The sequence below is a fragment of the Ictalurus furcatus genome, chromosome 10 (genome assembly GCF_023375685.1).
Source record: "Ictalurus furcatus strain D&B chromosome 10, Billie_1.0, whole genome shotgun sequence".
Taxonomy (NCBI): domain Eukaryota; kingdom Metazoa; phylum Chordata; class Actinopteri; order Siluriformes; family Ictaluridae; genus Ictalurus; species Ictalurus furcatus.
This window is the reverse complement of record NC_071264.1, coordinates 14246966-14274795: the sequence shown is the minus strand read 5'-3', so window position 1 is coordinate 14274795 and position 27830 is coordinate 14246966. Positions and strand designations below refer to the sequence as shown.

The 27830-nt window shown below is 39.9% G+C and overlaps 1 long non-coding RNA gene across 1 annotated transcript; it reads left to right on the top strand.

Moving 5' to 3' along the window:
* The first annotated feature begins 190 nt into the window (after positions 1–190).
* Positions 191–27442, top strand: LOC128613981 (uncharacterized). Its single transcript, XR_008386964.1, has 3 exons — positions 191–987; positions 12469–13563; positions 25693–27442. It is a non-coding gene; the product is annotated as an uncharacterized LOC128613981 (long non-coding RNA).
* Positions 27443–27830: the final 388 nt, after the last annotated feature.

Here is a 27830-nt window from a genome sequence, read left to right as displayed (position 1 = left end):
GTTAAATGTCAATAAGGGAAAATAAACGTTAATTTACCTCAGCTCTGCCTTAACTAACAGTCTCGTTAGTGCTGTTGGATAAGGGCCTGTGTTTCGACTTATAAAAGCCTTCCTTTACATTTTTTTTTCCCAGACAGGCTAAATCGGTTTTAAATGTCTCACATTCATAAAAGGTTGATTAGACACCAAAAAAGTTGTGAATACAAATGCAGCAGCTTTTCTGTGCTACAAATCTGAGCTTTATAAAGTGAGTACATGCTGTTCCTTTGTTACTTTGTGTTCGTCACATTTTCTTTTCTTGTTTATTTCTCGAGTAATTTGTGTTGTAGTCTATTTAGCATTAGGGACTACATATATATTTATTTCAAATGTTTTGTTTTTCTCTCAGTGGTTATATAAGAAGATTTAGTGTAACACTAAATCAGAAAACCTGATTTTAGAAAAATCTCACTGCTCGCTCATACTGTATGTGTTATATGTTAGTGCTATTAGTGTGAACATACACGAATAGTCTATTTATTTTACTTTATTTTAAATCTGTGTCAAATAATTTCTCTGGTTTTTGTGAATTTATGTGAATTAATTTTTTCAATAGAATATAAAGCCTTAATGCCATTTGCAGTGTGTGTGTGTGTGTGTGTGTGTGTGTAAGACAGCTGCAGACTGGGCATTAGCGATTCACCGCCTAATTGTGAAGGTCTTCTTGACCTTGTTGCAGTAGATATGACAAATACATTATAGCTTAATAAATGGAATATGAGAATCAGTGAGCAGTAATGCAAGCCTTCACAGTTCTTGAAACGTAATCTACACTAGTTTAAGTGGCTTGAAATGTATGATTTTTTTATGACCATAAAAACATGCATTCTTTTGGAGCTATATGTATTCACCAACAAATACCTCTGTTTTGTTTTGTACAGATGTGGAGCACGGCCTGAGATGCTGAAAGTCAAGGCCAAAAACACAAAGTAAGAGTACAGAGTTTGGGTGAGTATTACAGCCCCTGGGGCTTTAATATATCTGGCAATGTGACCTTGAGTTCCACTCTGACTTCAGTTATGCACAGAACTACATACAAACATAATAATGCAGGTTAACACAGTAGAAACCGATAAAAATAAGAATCTCACCAAACTGCGTACTTGGCGCTAATGGCACCATCGTAGTTCATACTCGAGAGACTTAGAAGTAGATTTGTTTTATTTGAAGTACAGCATTTTAAATGATCTGAGAAAGCAGCCGTCCTCTATCACAAAAACAAAAATGAAAAAACCTCGGTGCAGGATAGCAAACATACAGGGGATTACTATGGCAACAGCATTTGCCCTCGCTCGTTTGTGGCAAACTGTAAGGCTGGGGAAAGTCACATGACTCGAGTCAGAGTGAAATTCTTCATGGCGGCGGCTGCTACGTTTATTTCACGGCTTCTGTTTGTGCTCATCCATAAAGAGACATGGCGCACTCCTGCACTAGACCCATAGGCTGCTTGTCATGTCACACACTGCAAATCTGTCATGATTTTCAAGTCAAGATTTGCACTCATTCTCATTTTCATGCTTAGGTTACGATTTAGGGACTGCCTGTTCTGCTTGTATTCACATATTTTGGTGAATTGAGAGATCAGTTTGAACACACACTGCAAGCCTAAACTGTAGGAAACTGAATAATCCATATGAGATGCTTATGAGAATTCTTACAAGATTTCATGATTCTTATGAGACATCTGTAGTCATTTGTAGTTAGTTTGGTCTGTATTAATGACATTAATGATAGTAATATTTTAATGCCACATGTTTATTTGGATGAGTTGTTAGTAAGATCTCTACAGTTTATGACTATGAGATGTATAGAAGTATATCACCTGGGGTTGTGGTGACATGCTTTTACTCTCCCTTTTCTTCCTTACTCACTTCTACGCTTTGCCACATTATGCCCTTATCCAATTTGTTAGTTTCCTTGCTGTTGGCAGATAAGCCAGTGTGGAGGCCATTTCTGTAATCTATATTTTAATTCTTTTGTCCATCCCCCAATCCCTTTACGATATTGCATGGGGTGTTTATAAGGTGTGCTCATGTGGAAAGGCTGTAAGGGTGGCTTAGTCCCTCACCTTCCTAATTCCCTTGCCTCCCTCTCCTCATTCCTCTCGCCCATCTTCCCTCCCTCCTTCCATCTCCTCCACTTCATCCTGAAGCTCTCTCCCTCCAAGCCACTCCAGACTCGCTCTCTTCTTTTGCCTCACAATCTCAAGTCAGAGTTCAATGGCACAATTTTCCCTCCTTTTTCACTCCCCCACAACTCTAGTGGTTTTTTTTGCAAGATGGGGGCAGGCACCTAGTCTGAACTTTAGCTGCAATTCTCCTGGCACACATGCATTGTGAAACACAGATTGAAAAAGAAATGAGTACCTTTTTCCGTCTTCTTCTGCTGGCACATAAAAATCTCAGAGTTACTCTCTTACTCTTTCTCTCTCTGCTTTTGCACTAGTGCTTTCCTTTTGAACTACAGTGGTCAAACAACGGTTTCACATTTTGCAGTTTTTAATAGCTAATATGTCTCTAGATGCAGTTTAAAAATCTTGTTGTGGTGTTTTAGATGCACCCATTAATGAGTTAAATACACCTTTATTTTTTTATTTTAAAATGTTTTGCTTTATTTTCAGCCTTCAAACCAAAGTACATAGTAATGACAAGACTTTATTGTCTATTGTCTTTATTGCTGCACTGGCGAAGTATGTCACAGCCCCAGCTAAGTATTATAGTTTGCAAAAATAAAATAAAATAAAAAAAATAAATAAAATTATGCCACAATTCTTACAACCTTGAGGTTACAGTACCCCTATGTCACTAATGCAGGGCTCTGAAGAAAGCATGCAAAAGTCTTTATGAAGTCCTGATGTGATGGTGTGTTTTTCCCACTTTTGGTAATTTCACTGATTCCTCTAAAGCAGTGATACTCACAGTGGGGTCTGGGGGCACCCAGGGGTCTGCAAAGCATAGCTGTGATTTTATTTTGTTACAGTGATGGAAATGACAACCCACCAGTGTCCATTACATTTTTTAATAGTTATTTTCATTTTACGTTACATTTATATTTACAGCATATTATCATAGCATGAAATACTCTGTAGTCGCCATCAAAACATCCATACTAGTTAGGGCAGGTTAGTAGTATTTCACTGGTCACATGAATTGAAAAAACACAGTTGGTTTCAATTCATGTGAATTGAAATACTGTTACTGGAAATTTCAGGAATTAAAAAACTCCAATAAATAGCCAAAATATTTTTGTGTATTTATATTTAGGGTACACACTTAAATAATTAACCTAATATTTCAATACTGCTATTATGTTGATAAATTTACGTCGACAGAGTCTGTCTAATTTATTTTTATGGTTCAAGGGGTTCCTGGATGCAAAATGTTTGAGAACCCCTTCAAGGTCCAAGACCTACATTCTTATGCAGTACTATTGTGATATTTGCTATTACATTCAATATCACATTGCACTTTTTGGTAGGCCACATTTCGCAATTCAAAGTACATATTGAGACGTTGCTGTAGTATTGATCCACTTTTGTAATGGAAGAATATGTTGTGATCCATTTTCCAGTGTGGCTGACAAGGCTCTTGTAAAACGGCCAGACATCCTAATTCTGTCACATTTGTCAGATGGCGACAGGAATTCTCCTTCTTCATCCTATTTCTTGAAGAAATGGAGGAGAACGTTAGCGGTACAGATCCATTGATCACCTACAATATTCTAACGCATTAGTCACTGCAAAAGTGAAAGCTGAGGGCAGAAGAGCACAAACTTCAGCACACAGCAGGCTTCAGCTCAGAGTGAGACCTATCATGAAAATATGGCTTTCCATCATGGAGAGAAAGAAATCTCTCTCTTTTTTCACTTTTAGGACAGAGAAACAGTCTGTGACATTGGCCTAGTTCTAACCCAGCTTTGCCCAGAGGAAGAATTGAATTGAGGAATCAGAGAGAGAGGATCAGAGGGGACTCGGTTGCCTGTGGCTATCTCCCCCCCACTCTATAGCATCTAACTACCTTTCAGCCTCAGCCTCTTCTCTCCCTTCTTCTGCCTCAAACATCTGAGCTGCATGCCTCATATTAGTTCACCAAATCGAACGCAGAGTGTACACAGATCAATCAAAAGCAGCATTTTTGAAGCAATTAAAGTGAGAGAGAAGAGGCTGCATAGCTAAACAAATTCTATATAAAAAGGAGAATCTATAAAATTGAGTGTTTTTGAAATGCTGTCTGTACAAAATTACAGTTGCTGCATATAAGTGCAATAAACTGTGCCTCGTTATGTGTAATGCTCTAGCTCTAGTCATGTATCAGGAATTAACTGTTCAGTGTAAAATAACATTAAGAGCAGTTGTGTTGTGTGACGTATTGAGGATTCTTGGGGGTTTTGTTGAGAGAAGAGGCGTATTATCTTGTAGTTCATGTCCTCATTTTGTACATCACTCCCTAGTTTACATGTCAGAAGGAGAGAACATCCTAGCAGTTTCTTTCCACCAGAAATATTGTTTGCCTAAAAATAGAGAGGGAAAAATTCTCAAGATATTTATGGCTGAGGTGCCTGTGCATGGCTTTCTCGGTAAGTTGATTTAAAGTATAGCTGTTGCATTATACAGCTTGAAAGCAAATAAATCTTTTTAAATGAATGCACTGATTGGCTGGCAGGCAAATCTGGCGAGTGGCTGCTGCATGCGGAGTGAGCGAATGCTGACATAAATTAAAGCCTGCATATTTCTCCTTTCTTGCTTAAGATAAAGGTTTAAATAATGTCTTTTATTCGTTAAAGGGTAGGACAAAAACCCATTTTCCTTGGAAAAAGCTAGCCATTTTAGGCTGAAAAACATCTCCAGTGTCTGAAGAGGCAGTTGATTTTCTCAGGAAGAGAAAGGCCCAGGCAGGCCTCTCTGACAGCGCCATGCAACACGCTGCTTCAATAGCGAGGTGTATTTCTGAAGATGGAAGGGGTGGGTGGGGGGCCAAAGAGTGAGGGAGGAGGGGGAGGATGAGGGAAGCGCTGTGAAAAGGCAGCAGGCTGCAGCGTGAATGGGGGCAGCGGGGAGGGGGGCGACGGGCTCCGCTCCTTCATTGGCCGAATGCAACAGCCGCAGCGGCTGTGAAAAGAGGTCTCCCCTTTTTCCCACGACCCGGCAAATGGGCCCAAACAGTGGCCCAGGCCCGTCAGGGTCAAGTCACAGCGCTAATATATACACTGGGCTTGTGTGCGCACAATGCGGACACACAGCTCATTTATTCGGTGTGTGCAGACAGACATGTGCACACACAGCCACCTCCAGACCGAGACAGGGAGGGGGCAAGCAAGGACCCTGACACTAATTTTGATCACATTGAAACCATTGTCTAGTTCTATTCCAGTTCTAGATTTTGTAAATTAACAAGCATTTGGTAGGAGTGGGACACACACACACACACACATACACACGCACACACACACACACACACACACACACACACACACACACACACAGTCTGATGCCTACCATCTAGCCTTGCAATGTTTTTTTAATAAATATGTAGCCACTTCTTATAGGTTTTATACTGAGGAGGCTGAAATGAAAAGTATATTGGAAAAAACCCCACTTTAATTATAGTCTTTGCTATTACAAATTAAATTATTGTAAGCCTCAAATGCAAAATCAGCATTAAATACTCAAATGAAAATACAACAATTCATAATCTAATAATTATATAATAAAAAGAGTAATACAAATTACATGCATTTGCTTTGAATGCACATAGCCAGATCCCCTTAGCTTTGTTGCCTTGAAGACTAGAGGGCTTGGATGTGAAGTCGTTGGACTGTCAAGGCCTTGGAAGGAACTTGACTGTGAGTCCTGTGTGTGTGTGTGTGTGGCTCTGCAGAATTACGCATGTCTCCTCTAAGACTGAAGTGCAGCAGAGTTTAGAGCGCCTGCTTTGACTGAAGCGTGAAAGACAGCTACTTTAGACAATGGCGAGGAGAGGGGACGGCAAGAGCACATAGCAACTCTCCTAGCAACTCCTGCACAGACAGGAATTTAGATGAGACCTCTGCTCTGTCTATAGTAGTCTAGGAGTATAATAAAAGGCAAGTATAAAACAACCAAGGCTTTCTGCTTTCTGTAGAAAAGTCTAAAGACAGCTAAGTAGTGGAAGACATATCTGTATATGATATCTATGATACAAATCATTGCTTTATTTTCATCATATTATGGTTATAGTGGGTGCAGCACAAGTATTGATAAATTTATAACATTTGAGAACATTTTATAGATATTGTGAACACTCAAGTGGCATCCTTTGTTTTGCTAATATTTGTAATGTGCGCTGTGATTGCATGCTTTATTATGTTTATTATTATAAAGATTACGAGGAACACGTCCAGCCGAATACATGTTTTTACAACCTCGCAGTCCATTAGGGAACACAAACCTAACATTCCCTTCACGATAATAGGTGCCATCTTGTTAAAGCAGGTCATATACACTTCGGCACTGTGTATAACTCCGTCCACACCACCCTACCCACCCACCTCGTCCAGTTTACACCCTTTTATGGCACATTTGTCCCATAGTAAGCCTCATTCTTTTGGTAAACAAGCACCAGTGCACCAGCCGTCTTCCTTTCTGCTTTCTTTCTCCTGTTCAAAGGCTCCTGGAGTGCAGCGAGACAAAGGGGGAGACTCACTTAATTAGCTGGGCGAGAAGATGCATTGTGGCAATTACCCAGCACAATGAGGGAAAACTCACGGCCTGTTAATTTGGTGTGGGGCTAGAGAGTGGTTCCTCAGGCCCAGAATAGCCCTTTGTTAGATACAGCGGTCTTGTAATAGATCACATAGTCTTCGATTAAGGCTCGGAGAATCTTACGGCAAGGTTTTAGATGTACGTTATGCATCTAAAGGTACAGCTGTGGGCAGTGTGTGTGTGTGTATACGTATATATATATATATATATATATATATATATATATATATATATATATATACATTTGCTATTCCTTAACCATTGCAAGATAACCATAAACATGAAGCGCAACCTCAACCCTCAGCTCCACTTTGAATCGAAACTGAAAATGTAAATTCCAAGGTCGAGATGCTGATGTACAGAGTCCATGTTAAGTAATTACAGAGCTCCTGTTCATGCAGCTGCAAGGGGTCTCTACCCTAAGCAAAATGTTATACTTCCTCAACACTGATCTGTTTTTTTTTGTTTTTTTTGTGGGTTTGAGTGGGAGGGCGCTGGTGGTCGGAGCGAGATGGCGCATCGAGGATGCTTCTCTCCCAGTAGGGCCCTCAGGCAGTCACTTTCATGAAGTCAGATAACATTCTCCTCTCTTTTTCTGGAGAGTTCTTTAACCTTGATGAGTGCGATGATGGGGTCGGAGAGGACGCGAGTAGTGGGCAGCGTGGTGGAGATGGTAGCAGAGCTCGCGCTCACTCGCAGAATCAATACGAGAGCAGTGCGTGTTGGGAAGCTGAGCACTGAGGGAGGTGGGCGTAGGGAAGTCCCACTGAGGCCTGTAATAAGTTGTCCACACCACTGCCTGTGTGTGCGTTCCTACAAAGACTGTCCTATTAAAGAGCTACAGTATGTGCTACATTAAAATAACTGCACAAAATAGAGTATTGGGGGTGGACTATGTCATGACACGAAGATTTCTTAAATATATGCAATGTATCATGACATATAAGCTTGCTAAGAAACATGCAAAAAATAGTTTTGCTCGAAAAACCTTATGCTACAAAAATATTTCAGACTCAAAAGGAGAGAAAATAATACATTCAGTATAAAATTATTACATTTTACAATTTTAAAGATTGAGGGTAAAATTTCAGTATATAATCTGATGCATCCAGTCACATTTTTTGAAATATACTAAAGCTACCTAGCATATCTCTGAAAAGTTTACATGACAAATAATCATGACATCAATATTATATTGTATTATACCACAGCAAAGTTGAATTTTTGAATCAGAAGCTGTGGATTGATTTTCTATAACAGCAGCTTTGACACTAGTTCTGGCTGTAATGTAAATGGTTTATATTAGTGCACTCGTTCTAACACATTATCATTTCTATAATAACTGCTCGGTCACAGGCACGTGTATAGAAGAGGACTTTGCGCTTTCTGGTTTCTCAGTAACATGACAACATGGCTTTTTTATTTTTTTTGGTCGTATCAACTTCAAGAGAGTGAAACGAGAGTTGGTTGAAGATCATAACATAAAAATGTCAATCATTAATAAATTAAAAATGATCATCAAATCACTGTGGTGTAAGAGGAATAACACAGCTCGGACCATGCTTTTGTAGGAAAATAATCCTCCACTTTACATTGGGCCATGTCACACCTACCATGACATGGATTATTTTCCTAAAACAGCACACCCATCGTGCGTTATCACTTACATTCTGCTCACTCCTAAATAGCATGTAATTGTTATTTTCTATGAGCAAAAATATGATCAAACAAATGCAAGACATTCTTTAATTGTGACACATTATTAGTTCACAGAAAGACAATGCAATTGCAGTGTGTAGCCATATAATCTCAGTATGATATTTTTGTCCATGTTGTGCAGCCCTAACTGGGGTTCTTAGACTGCATGCCTTTATTTCTGTCTTCACTAAGAGACCTGCTTCTCATTTTTGTTTAGTTTGTTTTGTTTAAATGTCTGCATTTAACCACTCTGATTGAAGGAGCATATAAACTTGAGAGCCACTCGCAAATAAAACGTCATGTTTCACCCAGCCACACTGCACTGCTTCAGTTTTCACTTTCAAGGTTGGAGGAACCTGATCTCACAAAGCATTTGTACAAGTTTGAATGAGTGATGGTGAAGTGGTTGGATTTCATTTGATTTAATATGATTGAAAGTCCTAAGATACAGTACAGACGCTAACCCACCTCTAACCCCAACCTATACCTTCATGAACTGTTACAGATTTCTTTTGTTATTAGTAGTTAATAGTTTATTCTTAATTTTGAATTCCTTTTTCACTATACAGCCGTGTGGTCTGTTTCAGACATGTCACATCCATAATGCAAACATGTCGTATTCATCCACCTCCGTACTATATAACAAAACAAGTAGCTACTTTTGCACACCATGGTTTCTGCAAAGGATTCTAAAATTCGTGTTTATTGCAAGTCTTCCAAAACTTGATGTCATAGACTTAATGTTGATAAATCACTACCTGTATTATGTATATGAATGTCTGACTTTTAAATATTGGTCTGCATTCTCCCTGAAAGGACATGCAGATTCTAAGCTTGTGTAGGCAGTGAAACACTTTGCAAGTCAATATGACTTCCTGTGCTGTCCACTTTGGTATATTTCTTTGTCTTGTTTGGTACAGTATTAGTTCCCATTATTGAATAAACATCTAGGTTTGTAATATTGTGCATACACATGTAGTCAAAACCATTTAAGTTCATGAGGCCAGTCCTGAACTGTATGTCTTTAGTCTGTCTACTCTTGCTTTCACATATTTTCCTGTCCATCTTGTCTATTTAGGCCTGCTTTCTTTCTCATTCTTTCATCATCACATCCCTCCTCTAATCCCATGTTAAACCCTTAAGTCTGTTACTCTCTCCCTCTTTCTCTCTCTCTCCCCATCTCGCTCAGTCCTCCTTACCCATATTACCCATTTCTCCTTTCTCCTGCTTAGGGCTCTTTACTCCTGCCCAACTTAGCTAATTGAGTTGGTGAGAAGTTAACCGCCCCCCTCATTGGCAGGGAAGCTTGCTAGCCCTCCCTCACAGGAGTGTCACATTGTCAGGTCCCTTTCGCCCCGGTGTAATCCCCTCCACTGGGACAATGGAACAGCCCACAGGCCACTGAGATACATTATCCCCCCCTGACCAGAGAGCTCCCGGATCATCGAGTCCTGCTTCATCCAGCTCCACTCACGGCTTCAAAGCTCCAGGCTGAGTCTGTGCACCTCGTTACTTATTCATGTGGGCCTGGGAGAGGCGAGAGGGTCCACGGAGATGAAATGGCAGCGCTGAGGAGATGCGGAGAGCCGAACAGCTCCCTGGTGGGCTCCAGCGGCAAGTTCGGCGAGAATGAACCACCGCCTGCCCTGCTCTGATCTCCAGCATCTACATCAAACATCTTGTCCCAATAACACGGCCTATTAGTAGCGATGACCACAGCTGGGCTTGGCTGCTGCACACCTGCTGTAGGGCTTTTGGTTTGATAGGGTTGAACGTTCACACTTCTCGTTTCTGTGATTCCAGCTGAGATTTTAAGCTTATATTTAAGGTCCTTATATTGAATCCTAGTCTTACAATTGAGACAGTAAAGTCTCACACAGTCGCTGGATAATATATAACCGCAGTAATAATGATAGTGTTAATATGCAGAATGAGCTGTGTAACATAAGGGTGAAGAAGTGCTGTGGGTTGTGCTGAAACCAGGGGTGTGGCTTCAGCTTCATGTCAATCAGAAGCAGAAAAGAAGGTTGCGTTGCCATGGGAACAGATGCTGAGTGTTAACCAGAAAGGAAACAAAGTAGTGCTCATAAAAATCTCATAAAAAGCAGGTTGAATTGGTGTGTGTGTGCATATGTGTGGGTGTGGGTGTGTGTGTGTGTGTGCTTCCAACTTGTCGCTATAGAGAATATTAAATGAACCTGTCTTTTCTTAGTTGAGTGTATACCACATAACTGTTCGATCAGAGAAAGACTTTATAAGATTTTGTAAGATCAGTAAAATCACCTGCTTTAATATTACTGTTGTAAAGCTCGCAGTGTTACTTGGATAGTCCACTTTGCGAGGACATTTGTTCAGAAGTTGACGAATAACCATTGCAGTCTTTATGCACTGGTAATTAAATTATCTGCATACTGTGTATTGTTCTATGTATCCTCTCTGAATCCTTTAGCCCATGAGTGAAAGCTCACATTTTTAATATATTCTAACTCTGTCTGATGGTCCTTGTGCCCAGAGGCTGCAGGAAGACACCCCCCCCCCAATGCCAAACTATAATTATTAGCTCTGCTTTTGTGAAGAGAAAGCATGAATCTGCTTGGTGTTTTATGTTAGCATTCATGTCCCCATCAGTCCTATCCTGCATTTCATTTTCTTTCCCCTTCACTTCAGTTTTCTTTCTCATTCCAAACTCCATCCCAAGACTCAAGGACAGGGAAATGGAGCGAAGTGACATGAATCTTGTGGTAGTCAGACCTTATTTGCCTGATTTCAACCATGCTTTCATTCCCTGTTTTCTTTCTTTCCTTCTCCTGCTTGTATGATCCATGTATTGCATGCAGTTCTACTGCCTTTTATACATACTAACTATGGAAATATTTGATATGTATTTAAATAGCCTGCTCAAATGCAAGCTTTACCACCTATATTTTGGATTTTTGGTTTCCTTTTTGTGCCCCCTGCCTCCATGCCTCTTTAGCTCCATGCTGGGCTGCTTCAATAATATTTATAGCTCAATCTTTATCTCTCCAGCCTCTCTTTTCTTTTCATTTTTCCCCCCAAGTCCAGTGCCATGGGGCAAACCCTCCTACCCTCATTTCCCTCCAACACCCTCTGTGTTGCCCCCAACCCCCCACCCCCACCCCGCCTTCTCTCTTTCTTTGCCTTTCACCTCTCAAGCCTCCCTCCATCCATTCTGCCGCATGGACACAATGCCGGCTCTTTCTCACACAGCCGGCTGACCGCAGCCCTGAACTAACAGTATCACTGGGGCTGTCTCAATGCCGCCGAGCACCATTGTGCGCAGCCAGAGGGGAGTTAACACCCACGTCTGAGCCCAATGAATAGTATTATTGTGTCTGAGACACAACCCCAGTTCCACCCCATGCCCATCTGAGCTGCGCTTCCCCCTTTTCCCCCAACTCCGAACCACTTGCTACAACTTATCAAAAGTATTTACTTCTTTTTTTCATCTTTTTTTTTTTTTAATTTACCAGTTTCTGGGGTTTTTTTATGCTAGGAGAGGGAGGAATGCTTTTAAGCACATAATTGACCCTGAAGTTTATCAAACTATCCCTCTCAATCATTTGCATGATAGGAGGCCTCTGAAATAATTGAAATAATTTTGTGCACAACCTAAAAGAAGAACGAATTTGTTTCAGAAATATAGTCTTTTTATATTCTATTTACAACACACAATATTTTTGGCCAAAACTCTTTTTACTGCAAGCAAAGAAACATCAGAGGTAGTGGCAGTAAGTGCACTTGGCAGGCTGTTTCTTTCAGTCTGACATCCTAAACTCAAAAAATCTTCAACTTCAGCATGTTAAAAATCTGAGGTCAGAAAGTTCACCTTACAAACTGTGAGAAGATGCCAAAACATCCACCTTACACATCTTTCTGATCAAAGTCACGGATTGACACTCAGATTGAAAGTTAAGCTGAACTTGTTTTTTGTTTTTTTTTGTTCCCCCCTATCTGTTGTTGTTTGCTGGCAGGAGGCAGAGAACGAGCCGAGAGTGGGAGTAGGAATATGGGATGATGGAGGACTGAACTGAGAGCAGGTGAACACAGCTGTGGACCGCCGCCGGCTCTCTTCTTCCTCTCCTCCCTCTCTTCTTCCTCTCCTCATGAGGCTCCGGCTCTGTGTCTCGGGGTCTCGGGGAGACAGCAGGGGCCGGCCAGGCTTCAACGGAGTGGGCAGCAGAGGCGGGCAGTTGCACCCACCGGGCACAGGCTCCTCAGCAGAGCAATCAATACGGAGGGAAGAGGCTGCCAGGGGTCGGGCGACGCAGCCCCGGGCCATGGTGCCAAGGGATCACAAGCGCTCATCTCTCCCTTTACCAGTCAACTTGCATCAGCCAAAGGCGGACCATGTGTGAGAGCAAGAGTGTGTATGTGTGTGTGTGGTTCTGCTGGAGGGACCTTCAGTCCCAACACCACTTGATAAAACTTTGTCTGCGGGAGAATGAACAGAAAAAGAGTGTCAAAGGCCTTCTTCCCTCTCCTCGATTCCTTTTTTACTGTGAGTGCACATTCCCATCGACTGTTTGAATGAGGGCTTGACGTACAATCCCTCTTACAGGCCCTCCTCCAAGCCTCTACATCAGATGAGCTGGCAAGAGAGGACAACTTGAACTTTTGTCTTTTTTGGACGACATTTTTTCGCCTTTTCTGTTGTAGATTAAATTAGATGATTTTTTCAAAATTCTCGCCACTGTTTGAGAGCTTCTAAAAAGGCTTTGGTTTTAATCCACATGAAGAGGCTCGGCACTCTTTCTGCATACTTCAATACTTCTGGACCTCCACAGTACCAGGTTTTAATAAGATGCCATTCAGACGGAGTGCAAAGTTGGAGCTGAGCTCCAAACTAGGACCAAAATGACTCAATAAACTTTCCCAGTGTTTGTCACACATTGTTTTCAGTCATTCCCTGATCCAGAGCTGATAAGGAAAGCTCCATTTCCTTCCATGAGACACAACGAACATAGGTGAATGGAGTGCGTATGTTGCTAAAGGTAGTGCCATGTCCCCATGGATTCTTTAAGGAATGAAGTTTGCCAGGAGATGATGGAGTCTAATCCTCTGAAATGGTAAGCGCACCCCTGTTCTTCATCTGTTTTAATCATTGGTTACAATTCAGTCAGTATCTTCTGCACAGAATGATGTGTAAATTCCAGATACACTGCCTGTGTGCTTAGTTAAATTGCTATATTTCATCAAGGAGCAGCTGTGGGAGAAAGCCAGGCTTCCCCTTGGGTTCACAAAATCATCAAACTCACACAAAAACTGCAATAAAGCACTGAGCACAGTGTCCTTTCCTTTGTTTAACATCTGCGTTTGTCATGTTTGGGTAATTTTATTTGTAACCTAGCTATAATCAGCATATTATATAAAGTGCTGTTAGTGTACTGGGTACAAACCCCCACAGTAAATTACGCACTAGAATGCCAGCATAGCATCTACACACATGCCAGGCAGTGTCTGAGCTTGGCAGCGCCACTGACAAAATGGCCGCCACCATCTGCCAGCTGTCCCTTTACCCAAGATGGCGCCACTCTGAACACCAGCCATCTGCTTAATCAGTGCCCGCATGTAAATCGTCTATAATTGCATTTGCATATTCGCCCAACTGTTACTGTACTGAGCCACACACATACACACACACAAATCTTTGTGAGCAGCTTTTGAGCACTTTGGAGCATGTACCTGCCACTCATGTCTTTTGTACTATTTTACAATTTATTCGTCCTTATGTTAAGCCACGTTAGCATTCTGTTGCTTTAAATGAGAGAAACGTGGCTTTTCCAGTCACAAAGCACCTGACGACTGTACCATCTGTGACATCTGTGCCTGGGCTAGTTGAACTAGCCGGTGCTACTCAAATCCCTCTGTCGCAGGGCCCAACTCCACACAGCCCCACATAATGACCTCATTAGCATGCGCAGCAGTCGCCACCATAGGCCTTGGTGCGCTGCTGCATCGTGGGACCCAGCAATGCTCGCCCTTCACACACACACTCTCACCGGGCAACATTGTGTTCCTCCATACAATACAGCGCTTTACATGTGTATTACTGTTCTGCAGATCGGGCAATCAGGGACATGATCCCTAGCAGTTTAAGCAGATCAACTGGCATCTACAATTATGAGTTGCAGTTATGTACTATGAGTTTGTGGAAACATTTCAGTCAAGGATAAATGGTTTTGAATTGCTGTTGGAATAACAGAAAAGGATATTTAATAAGAACAAGCATGGAGTTTTATAAAAATGTTTGTTCTTTCACCTTGCATTTTGTGGTTCCTCAGCTTTCTGGTTCCGCATTGATACTGCATTAACTTCATACTGAGACTGTTTTCACAGGACTGCTGTACAGAAGAGATCATTTATAAGCCTTAACGCCTGCATTTCGAGCAGTCTCACTCTCCTGATTGAGAATTCTCGTCAGTGAAATTGATGTTTGACTTTCACTAATAATATCATTTTTATGGCAGTTGGATAACATTTTCTTTTATTATGGAATGGCATGGATTCCACAAATTAACCATTTATACTTGAGATTGTCTTTTCCTTTCATTTTCTATTGATTTATTTAATGTGAACACACCAAACCTCTAATGCTTTTATTAGTAATGTTATTTTCAATTCAGCCAACGTCTTAATGACATAATTAAAGATGTTTGAAAGTTGCCCTGTAATTGCGATGATAAATACATTAACCTAGAAAAGCCGCAATGTCACATTATTTCAAAAAATATTGTGAGGATGTAGCTTATTTAATAATATTCCCAAGGCTTTAAAAGGGAAACAATTGCAAGTTTTTCTACAGTGTTTTAAAGACAAACTAAACTGGCTTGTGATCATTTATATATATATATATATATATATATATATATATATATATATATATATATATATATATATATATATTTGTCCAACTTGCATAACTAAAATTAACAATGGACACCTCACAAAAATAAAATGTAATACATCTTTATTTTGAGAACATTCTCACAGGAGTTTAGTATGCTGAAATGATTCACATGTGCATTGTATTTGTTTTCTCAGTTTATATTTAAGTTTATATATTAATATATTTTAATCTTTGATAAAAGTGTCTGCTAAATGACTAAATGTAATCTAGCTCTTTACTGTACATCATCCGTTACAGAACGATCACTTTACATCACTTGCTCTCTTGTTTTTTGAAGCCGTGAAGCCGTGGAGGTTTATGAGGCTGTGATGGGGTTTTAAAATTGGACTTTGCAGGGTGTGTATGTCTGGTCTAGGCTAGTTCTAGTCATGTAGAACTCGTCTGGGTCAAATGGCTGGCTCTCATCCCCTTATTTACATATTTACAGCAGCTGGGGAGCCCATATGTTTTTAGTTTGGGTCGGACAGTGTTATATATAGCCTTATAAGCTAGCTAACACACCCCATGGCCTCTTTATGTGAACACACACACACACACACATTACGCACATTTACCACAAATCACTTGCCATTCTTTATGTCTTGAAAATCCCCCCACCCCCACTGTCCTTTATAAAGAAACAAAAAACTGAGAGCTTTTATGCTAATCATACTCGTAGCTATGTGTGCAAGTACACTAGCGCAATTATGCATAATTCAACACAAAGCCAGGCAGCGAGGCAAATACGGTAAATTCTGTTAGCAAGCCAAAAGGGGGCAGAGTGTCAGGAGGCCTGAAAATAAGGGGTTTCTGCACTTTTAGCAAGATTCAGACAGATCCTTGACATTTTCTGTCCACAGGTGCATAAAAAGAAACTTTGTGTGAGGCAAGTTCCAAAATAATTTCAATAGGAAAGGGTGAAGGATTTTTAAAAGCCCTGGTCTGTGTGGAAGTTTGTTAACAGCTGGAAATCTTAAAAATCAGATTATTTGGATTAGCCACTGGATTGAAAATGTCCATATTGTACAATAATAAGTATAAGCATAGTAAGTACTCTTATATTGCATATAAGTATGGATCAGTATTGTGTTGTGGTCTCTAAATGGGGTCTGTGAAGCCTCGCCGGAGATTTTTTATTCTGTTACAGTATCCACCATTATCAAAAGTCATTATATTTCTTATTTAGTTGTTATAGTGATTACCCTGTTTGAATGGTTACATGAATTGAATTAATCCACACCTCAATTACTCGGATGATAAATAATGTCAACTTGGACATAATGTGTTCTGTCAGTGGAAAGTTCAGAAATATATATATAAAAAGAAAAAATCTAGGGCTCCAATAAATAGCCAGAATATGACTGTGCACATTTGAATAATGAGATGAATATTTGAATAATTGGAATTATAAAATAAATCTGTGCTGAAATTTATTTTACAGATGAAGGGAATTTCCTAGAACCCCTAGTATGCACTCACTGTCCACTTTATTAGGAACAGTTATCTAATCAGCCAATCACATGTTCACATCAAATATCAGAATGAAGAGTAGAAACAGACCAGGTATTTTTTTTTCTAATCTTCAACTGTCCAGTTTGGGTGAATCTGCTCATGATAGTCTCAGATTGCTGTTCTTGACTGATAGGAGTGGAACCCGATGTGGTTTTCTGCTGTTGTAGCTCATCTACCTCAAGTTTGATGTTTTGTGCATTCTGAGATGATTTTCTGCTCACCACGGTTGTAAAGAGTGATTATATAAATTACTTTATCCTTCCTGATAGCTCAAACCAATTTAGCCATTTTTCCCCTGACCTCTCATCAACAAAGTGTCGCTCACTCTGTTTTTTTGTTTTTCACACCATTCTGTGTACACAGTGTTTTGCGTGAAAACCCCAGGAGATCAGCAGTTTAAGAAATACTCAAACCAGCCCATCTGGCACTAACAACCATACCATGGTTAAAATCAAAGAGATCAGAGTTTTTCCATTCATTCTGATGTTTGATGTTTGAACATTAACTGAAGCTCTTGACCTGATTTTTTTGCATTGTGCTGCTGCCACATGATTGGCTGATTAAATAACTGCATAAATGAGTAGATGTACAGGTGTTCCAAATAAAGTGCATGGTGATTGTAGTTGAATAAAGGATGTATTGACACACACATATTTGGTTTAATGTAGATTTAATATATTAGATCATTTCCAAAACATGAATCTGCTGTTTTGAGAATTCTTAATCCAGTTTTTTATGCCATGCTGCACTGCAGAAATACCCCATGAGTTCAGCGTCCCTTCAGTATAATGTAAGGCACGTATATTTAATGTTTTGCAGTGTTTCAGTGCAAGGGGTTCCTTAGCTCTGAGTGCTCAGTGCTTTTATTTGCTTGGATATTGATTGAATGTAGTTCACCCACAGAAGTAATAGTTGCTGAATGCATTTATTGCCATTGCTCAATTCGACCCTTGCTGCATTTGCTTTTTCCTTTTTTTTATGCACCTGGTATGACAAGTGATTTGATCTGCTGTGTGCTAGATGTCCAAAACAGACCTGAATGAGTAAAGCGTGTCAGTGCTATGTGTGGAATTGATACGAATCTCACATTTTTGAACGGATTATTTGACAGGTGTGCCAAATGGTGTTTCTTATGAAAAAAGTCAGTTGTTGTTTGTTCACTCACTTGTGACAGTACACATCTAAAATGCTAAAGCTATAATAACTATGATGTGTATGAACCATGGGGTCTGGAAACATGTAGAGCCTGCCACTCCATCTGTTCAGTTTTCTATTAATAGACTTGTGTGTATTTCTAATATGTGACCTGAAGTAATTTCCTGTGTGGTTTGTAACCACAGTATGGAATTAATAGGAGATATTTAATGCAGTTCTGCCTAAGATGAACTATCCATTGTCTGGACATTTTTCCATTATAAAAGAGCTTCAGTAGTATGCAAGGAGAAAGAGGATTTAAAAAAAAAAACCCACAGTGCTGCCTCTTTAAAAATCAGGACCTGTGTTCACTGGGGCTGGTTACAGTCTGAGGGAAAACAGTCATACATTTATCCAAGTCACTGATTGTGTCATTTTAAAGCCCCCAAAACACAGGCATTGCGCGGGAGCATGCAGAGTGCAGAATTATGAAGCGGGGAGTGGAGTGTGTGAAGGAGAGAGGCGGAAATGGGAACAGAGTGCTGTTTGTATGATTAAACTGTCGGCTTGGTGGCACAGGCCACGCTGAAGAGTCAGGTCTGAGATTTAGCCATAATGAAAACACTCCGAACCCTCCTCTCGGCACAATTCTCTTTACAACACAGTGCCTTAGCCTAACCCAGGTCTGTCCATTTACAGAGAGGAGAGGGGTGCAGATACATAGCCAAAAAAAAGACAAACACACACACACACACACACAGAAAGAGCTAGTTGTTTGCCAGAGGCTGGTTTTGTTCACATCCAGGCCAAGAGAAGCAGTCTGGGGGAGAAGTTGTCTACTTGATGAGGAGCGAATATTTGCATCCCAGTGTTCTAAAAATGGCTGCTGCCTCTCTGTCAGCTGCATAAACACCAGTCCCGCCTGCAGCGACGACCTACTCATCAAGCGTGGGAATAGACGAAAGTGTAAAATATTCTGTCAGGCACTGACTAGACGGCCCAGCTGCTCATGAAGCCCCGTTGAACAGCAGGTGAAGAAGGACCCTAGGGGTCAAGGTCAAAGGGGGCTCCTGTCTGCTCCATCCTATGACATGTCTGGTTGCACCCCCTGATGTGTTTGCTCTTATTTGTGTAATCGCAAGTGATTATCGATGACGCACACCGAACCCGTCCCTGTTGTTCTGGGACAATTCTTGGCTAATCCTCGTCGACTGTGGTATCAGTGCATGCTATTCTCAGTATTTTCTCTACAAGGTTATGTAATTTCAGCTGCAGTCTTCCAATGGACTACAGAGAGAGAGAAATGTGAGTTCTGTAAGAGCAACTAGCCGGTTGACGTGCAGTTTTATGGTTTGTTTTACGTTCGATTTGTCTCTGCATCGCTTTTATTCGTGCCGTCCTCCCCTGCTGTGTAAACAATGATATCCCTTTAAGAGGAGGGCCCTCTTTCTGTCACGACACGTCTCTCCAAAGGCACCAAGTTGGTGAATAGCGGACGAAGACAGCGGCCCACCCTTTGGAAGATTCCATTATTCACCTCAGCATATGCTTCATTAGCTCGTCTGAAAGAGAGATCCCCCTCTCGCAGCCATGGCAGCGTCTCAATGGAGCGTTCCCCCGTCTTTCACCCCGTCGTTTCTTCCTGGTCCCCCCTAATCGTCTCAGCTCCTCCTGCTGAAATCAAGCCTAGTGACGGCACTTTTGTGAGCCCCCTCTCTCTCTCTTTCCCTTCTGCCTCAACTCATTCTCTCGCCTGGCACACACCCACCCACCCACCCACTGCTTAAGTCCCTATCAGCATGCCAACAAAATGTCCGCCCAGCTGGGGCTGACACTCGCCCGCCTCTGGGGTTTCGCCTCCTCCTTGCCAAACCCACTCAATCTCTTCGGTCTCTTTTCTCCCTTTCCGGTTTATGCTATTTATTACTTTGAATTAATTACTTTATTATTTGGAAGGTGATATTGGCAGAGCTTATTTTATAGTACAACAACAGCAACCTCAACAACAACAACAACAACAACAACATATTATTATTATTATTATTATTATTATTATTACTACTACTACTACAACTACTACTACTACTATTATTATTATTATTATTATTACTACTACTACTACATCTATTTGTAGTAATAATTGTAATAATAATTGTTGTAATAATAATTGTTGTAATAATAATAATAATTATTATTATTATTTGTCGGTGTTTTCAATTCCTTCAGTTTTTTTTCTCTATTATTGTACTTACATAATTACTAATCTACATTTGTTGCATACTAAATATACCGCAGAGCTACTGATTCATCACTTCCCTTTCCTCTAATTACATATTATCCTCATTTTTCTCATATTTTCATGTATGAAATATTCTCGACGGTGCAATCTGCCTGCCAACGTAGCACAATTTGCATGCAAGTGCAAGTAGTCACAGCACGATCACCAGCTCTGTTGGATTTTCACTGCTAGGAATAAGAAGTGTGAAAGCTGCATTTATACATTGTTAGATATATAAATGTAAATATATCTGGGTAGCGTCTGGATCGTTAAACCTCAAATGATCCAGAGTTGGATGTATATACTGTATGAGCTTCACTGGGCACAATCCAGCTGTGTTTATGGCCTTTGCTTAGCTTTTGCCGTTTTTGTCAGGCACGATGTAGGCTACAATGGGGTTGGAACCATGGGTCCTTGTGTTTGTGTGTGTCAACATAGCCTGCAGTGTGTGTGTGTGTGTGTGTGTGTATGTGCGTGTGTGTGTGTGTGTAAGGGGAGGCAGAGAGCTGTGAGGTTTCCACTGTCGTCGGTCTGCCACTACCATCTTATGAGCTGAGAATATAGCTTTGTGACTATGGAATAAAAAAAACGAAAATAGATCATCTGTGTTTACCCTCCCAGCGTACACACACATACACACATACACCCCTGTGTGCACACGTCCCATAGACCTATTTGCTCAAGGACTGTGTCTCTATTGCTACGGATGCCACTTGGTTATGTGTCGCATTATCATTCAGTTCGAACCGGGAACCTCACGCTAGACAGGCCATGTCCACTACAGGTTTATAATAACATTATGCCTAATATAATTAAACCTTGTACAGCACTTAATTACTCTTAATTAAACTTGTAATGGCTGAAGAGTTGTATGGAAAACCACCTTAAAAAGAGGCTGAATCTCTTATCAGGTCTATTGAGTGTGAAAAGATACACTCTTTAATATCCATGAAACATTTATTAAAGGCTTTGCTGTAACACCTCTTGCCACAGGGGCTACTTCAAAAGTGAGTGGACATAAAGGTTTGATAGGACTTTCTACTGATTATCATGGGTGGGTGATATTACAAAGATGTCATATTGCAATACTTGAAGAAACTTTTCAAGATACATAACATGCAAAGTAATGCTGCATTTAGAAAATGCGCTTTCAGTGGTATTTCCAATTATTGCCAGAATAATAACCCCTGAAGAAGCCTGTAATATATCGAGAAAACTGTACTGTGATGTAATTTATCACAATATCAATATTATAATTATTAATCAATGAGCCCTCCTTTCTGCGGAAGCTATGAGTTGAGGCAATATGTGTAGAAACAGTAACTATTTAAATAGCATTAAATAGAATAAAGTATTATCTAATAACAATTTCATCTATACAAGGTACTATAATCTTCATTTTCTTTACTTTATTAATTTATCAAGTGGTATGCACCTGTTGTTACAGCAGTGCTAAAATTCTTCTTCATTCAGTTTTATAGAATAATGTACTGTTATACAATCAGCAGCCAGTTTAATAGGAACACCTGTACATCTGCTCATTCATGCAATTATCCAATTGCCAATTATATGGCAGCAGTGTGATGCATAAATTCATGCAGATACAGGTCAGGAGCTTCAGTTAATGTTCATGTCAAACATCAGAAAATGTTGACATCAGCTGGTCTTTTTCCAGTCTTTAGTTGTCCAGTTTCGGAGAGTCTGTGGCCATTGTAGCAGCAGATTCCTGTTCTTGGCTGACAGGAGTGGACCCAATGTAGATTCCTGCTGTTGTAGCCCACCTTTAAGTGTTGTGCATTCTGAGATGCTTTTCTGCTCACCATGGTTGTAAAGAGTGGTTATTTGAGTTACCATAGCCCTCCTGTTAGCTCAAACCATGTATTTACTTGTCTGATCAACAAAGCATTTCGTCCCACAGAACTGCCACTAACTGGATATATATTTGCACAATTCTAGGTAAACTCTAGAGATGGTTGCACATGAAATTCCCAGGAGATCACCAGTTTCTGAAATACTCAAACCAGCCCATATGGGACCAACAACCATACCACGGTCAAAGTAACTGAGATCACATTTTTCCCTCCATTCTTGATGTTTGATGTTGTCCTGTATCTGCATGATTTTATGCATTGTGCTGCTGCCTGACAATTGGCTGATCAGATAATTGCATGAATGAGCAGGTGTACAGGTGTTCTGGTAAGTGGATTTTCCTAACTGACCATGGACAAGCAATGCAGATGACTAGATAGCACTATATTCAGTTCCATGCTAAAATAGTCTTGCTGTTTCTAGTCCAAGAGTTTATTTTAGCTCCCAGTCTCAGTTCTGGTCACTTGGTCACATGGTCAGAGCTCTTCATTCAGGAGGGCTGTGATCAGATACCATTTATTTTTAATGTGCCTTCTGCTGTCTTTCCTGGATTTATACCGAACTTCAGGCAGGCAGACCAACAGGACAAAACGTCTCAGAAAATGAACAGACTGTCCTGCTTCAAAACCTGTGCGTCCACAACCAGGTGACACAAACACTCACTCCGTTGTAGCCACATTGACACGTTACTCAAAAAATAGCAGTCTTCCACGTACATAGCACAAGTGCTGGACCATGTCACCAAGGATCTGTTTTTTCAAACATTTCCAAAAAAATTTCAGAAATGTATTCTCCCAAAAGAAACTAAATTAGACAGTAACATAACAACATTATAGTGCTTGATCAGGTTGAAATATGAAATTTTGCTATTACGTCTTTTTGAAGTGTAAGAATACAAATTCAGCTCCTTGTTATGTTGATCATTATATTCAAGGGCGCCAAGCTGAAACCCAACCTCTGAAACAGTAAAACCCTCTGAAACAGTAAAACCCCATTCCAAATAAGCAATACTTATTTAATTCCTCTGGTAATATATGTCTCCTGTGCCTCCTTTATTTTATGGGTTTGATTCATAAGTGTGTGGAGGAGAATTAGTATGCCGCCAACCGCCTGTTTTAAATAACAGTCTGGGAGGCAGGGGGGGTTTAACCAGTTTCCCCCAGCCATGCTCCCGGTTCCTAATGGGACATCAGGCGCGACAGGCTCAACTGAGGCCTTGCAACCTCCCCTCCTCTTTGAAAAAATGCCCATCACCCCTTCTTGGTGGGTAGACGCACCCTTTCGAAGCCCCCTTCTGCTTATTGAGAGGGTCTCAGACAGGGTGCAAACCCCCACCCTCTTTTCCTCAACCAAAGACTGCATACATTAAACTGATCTCCTGATGCAGCGTCTCATTTTGAGTCCGAATCTACTAAGTTTTTAATTTCAGCACCAATCTAAGATGACATCCATATTTCCTAAAATAAGCATTTGTTCTTATTAATGGAAGGCAGTAAGCACAAAATAAACCCCACCAGGATACAATAAAATATCAGAGTTGGTCAATTTGGGACATGTTTTATACTAAAACAGCTACAAATCATTTCTCAGTTTTAAATATTTTCTTGTATTAACTGTGTAAAAATTCTATATTGCGTTGTGATTAAATGGAAAGTTATTGGTTAGTGAACACAACACGGTGCCCAGGGCTGAATTAACACTTACAGATAGACCCAATTAAATAATAGATCAATCACTTCAACATCTCCTTGGTAGGAAGCTCTGCTGCCTTACAGGCTCTCCATACCTAAATATAGCCTAGCTCACTTTTTATTTTGGTATGGTTCACGCATTTTATAATGCTTCGTCCACACTTCGTCATCAGATACCATTCTGTTCTGGTCTAGGATGCTTGTGTTTATGAATATTGCAGGCTGTGTGATGCTTGTCATGCTTTTGTAACTAAAATATGGACATTTTAAAATATTTCTTGTTTTCTTGTTGTTTAAAGCTGTGAATTTTGTTACTGTATTGTGCTGACCTTCTCCTTGTGACTCCACGGCTGCAGTTGACTGTATTTTAGAGCAAACCCCTTTTTGATTGGTTCTATCATTTGTACTGCCTCTATATTTGATCTTCTTGAAATAATGGATCTACTGAGTGCATACTCACTCACTCACACACACACACACACACACACACACACACACACACGGTGCTCACTCCATATCACAGACGTTGTATTTGATTTTAATCATATTGCTGCGCACATGCATGACTATGCACTGTGACGAAGCAGACACGAGCCTGCGGTGCTAAGTGCTGATGTGCTGATGAATAAGCAGCCATGGTCATTCCCTGTCTGCTTTCCAGTCCCCAGAGGAAACATTAAGGGCCCTAGACTGGAACCAGAAGTCCCTCCATCCCCCTACTCATCCCTTCCATACGGTAGAGCCTGGGGTCAAACCCAGTGCCCAGACAGTCTTACCCCTGACCCCTGTCTGGCTCTAGGCTCGGGGTCAACCCACACAGCTGATAAACTCTGCTTCCCCGACCTATTTGCTTGTAAACACGCACACATCCGCATCCGCTTGCATTTTGGCGTGGCGGTGGCTATAGACACGCACATATAGCATCATTTGAGGCTCCCAAGTATCCATGTTAATCAGTCGGCTCCCTGCCCCCACCTTTCTCTGCATTGTAGCCACACCTCATCCACACACACACACACACACACACACACACACACGAGCATATTAATAAGAATTCAATACATTATACAATATATACATAACAGTGAATATAATATAATCTGTATATATTCCCATTGCTCATCACCTCAGTGGAAGCATCTTGCTCATTTTTTAAAATCATTTTGTCAGCAATGTTTTACTCCTAATGTCCTCAAACACAATTCAAAGCTGTACTAGAGATGCATGGAGAGGAAATAGGAAAGAGGAATGAGGAAAGAATGCTTTGGATAATGAAAAAAGCACGCCGTCACTTAACCTTAACCTATTCGAGTTACACAATAGATATTGATATTCATTGTTTTATACGCGCACATGCAGTGTATTGTAACATATACAGTATTATTATTAGTTGTACGTTGATATAGTAATATATGTAAAGAATAAAACACTTCAGAGTGTGCTATTATAGGATGTCAGTCAACAGTGGACTCCCCAAACATGATTAACAGCATGACATGTTTTATTCATCTTATACCATATCAAAATTTGCTAATACTAAAAAATATTTATTAAAGAACAAGACATTATGTGTATAGTAACATGTTATTACGATAGAAACAATAACATGTTAGAACAAGCACATTAATATAAACATTATAGCTGGAAGTATTGTCAGAGCTACTGTTATAAAAAAATTTATCAACAGCTTGTGACCAATCAGATTTGAGAATTCATCAATACTAACATAGATCTAATATATACGTAAATATGCATGTATTTGCTGATGCATATAGACAGTGTTTCACATCAGCACATATTGTATGTTTTAATTTTGTCTTTTCAGGAGTTATGAGTGCTGTTCAGAGCCACTCCCTGGATGGTGTGTTTCAGATCTGTAGCCCTGACCCAGTGCAGGATGAAAACCATGACGTCAATGATATTTTACCGTCAATGACTGCTTAAAGAATTTAGCTTTTGCCCCTTTAATACTGGTGAGTATTTCAATAAGGTAAGTTTCTGATCATAATTTAACAGCATAAATAAAAAATGCTGTGATACTGCATTCATATAAACTTTAAACTGATCATTTGAAATGTTTTTCTGTTTGTTTGTTTGTTTGCTTATTGGCACCTAGAGTATAAATATAAACTTTGGGTTGCAGGTTTCTCATCTAAAAAATGTTTTTCGCTCTTTTTTTTTTTTTTTTTTTCTATGTTGTAACATTTTTTTTCAGTTGCAACAAGTAAATTTTTTCCATTGGTATGGTTTTGATTGTATCTAACCTGTATGATGTATAGCACACTATGGAAATCTGAAACATTTATACAGTTAATAGAGTACTATACAGCTACAGATGATGATATGATTTGCAGACATATTTGCATTTTTAAGAACAGACATACAAGACGAAAAAGCACAACCTGCTCGTACAAAGCATGATATCCTTATAGCCATACGTTAATTATAGCATAATCTCTGATATTTGTTGAAGCTGTATACTATTGTATGAATACTGTAATAATAAATGAATTATGCAGAATGAATGAACAATAAAAGTGAAACCTGAATTTTTTCTGTGTTGTGTGTGTTTTTTAACTTACGCTTGTCCAATACAATATAAAACTGTTTCTCATTATTATTGACGGGGATACATAAATAAATGTTTATTTCCATGGGTAAACAAATTAATATACACTACCAGTGAAAAGTTTAGACACACTCATTCTTTATTTTAATTTTAATTTTTCCACATTTTAAAATAATAATAAAGTCATCAAAACTCTGGAGTAACACAAATAGGAACTATGGGAATTATGTTGTGATAAAAAAATCCAAAATAAATCCAAATAATTTAATATTTTAGCATCTTTAAAGATGCCCTTTTTACCTAGAATCTCCAGAAATGTATTCTTGGCATTTTCTAAACCGATTTCTTGAGGAATTTCCCTGAGATGCTTTTTAACCAGTATTAAAGGAGTTCACACCTACGCTGGACACTTATTGGCTGCTTTCCAGAATATTTCGCTCCAAGTCATCCATTTAAACAAATATAATTTTGTAAATAAAATGTTAGTTTTCTAATGAAAGAAATTAATATGTTGGCACAATTATAATGTTGTCTACAACACCGATTTCAAACATTTAATCATACCTTTAGATCAAAAGGTTTGTAAGCTCATGAGAAACATTTCAGTCAAGTGTCTTGAAACTTTTGACTTGTCGTGTATTTTGCTTAATTAATGATTTTGACGTTTGTGTGTCTGTTTCTGCATAACATTACAGGCTCATTAATATACAAAAGCGTTCAAAAGACGTTATTAAGATTTCAGTGCATTTTTAAAGGAGATTTTAAAATGTTTTATTCTATGTGAAATGTTTTGTGCTGTTTGAAATTTTTACGAATTAAAAAATATATATTTATGCATAAACCTATGTAGGTTTGATGACGTTTTGTGTCTAGATGAATCGTATAAAAGAAAATCATAATGCACTAAAGGACTGATGTGCACCAAGTGTAATGTTTTTTAAATAAAGAGTTCTCAAGCTGACACATTTGTACAAAGTAGCTGGACATGAAGATACACACACACACACACACACACACACACACACACACACTCCCTTCTGACCTGTTTCAGTGGCGATCGTGCTTTCTACGGTGTTTCCTCTACAGAAGCTGCCTCAGTGCCCTGCAGCACACACTCCAATGCTCACACTCAAACCTGCCCCTTGTGTCCAAACCCCCCTACATCCACTCTCATCCTGTGTCTCGCTAACACATCCTGACCCAGGAGCGTGGCTCTGGCCTGAAAACATGGAGCAGGAGAGATTATCCTCCTCCGGGCCTGGGTCAGTGGAGAGTGGAGGGGAGTTTGGGCCACCCACGGAGCGTCCAGTGGGCCGTGAGATGGCCTGATACACGTGCTTACCAAGCATGGGAGATTCTCTTACTCTCAGCAGCATAAAGCCACACAGCACTGG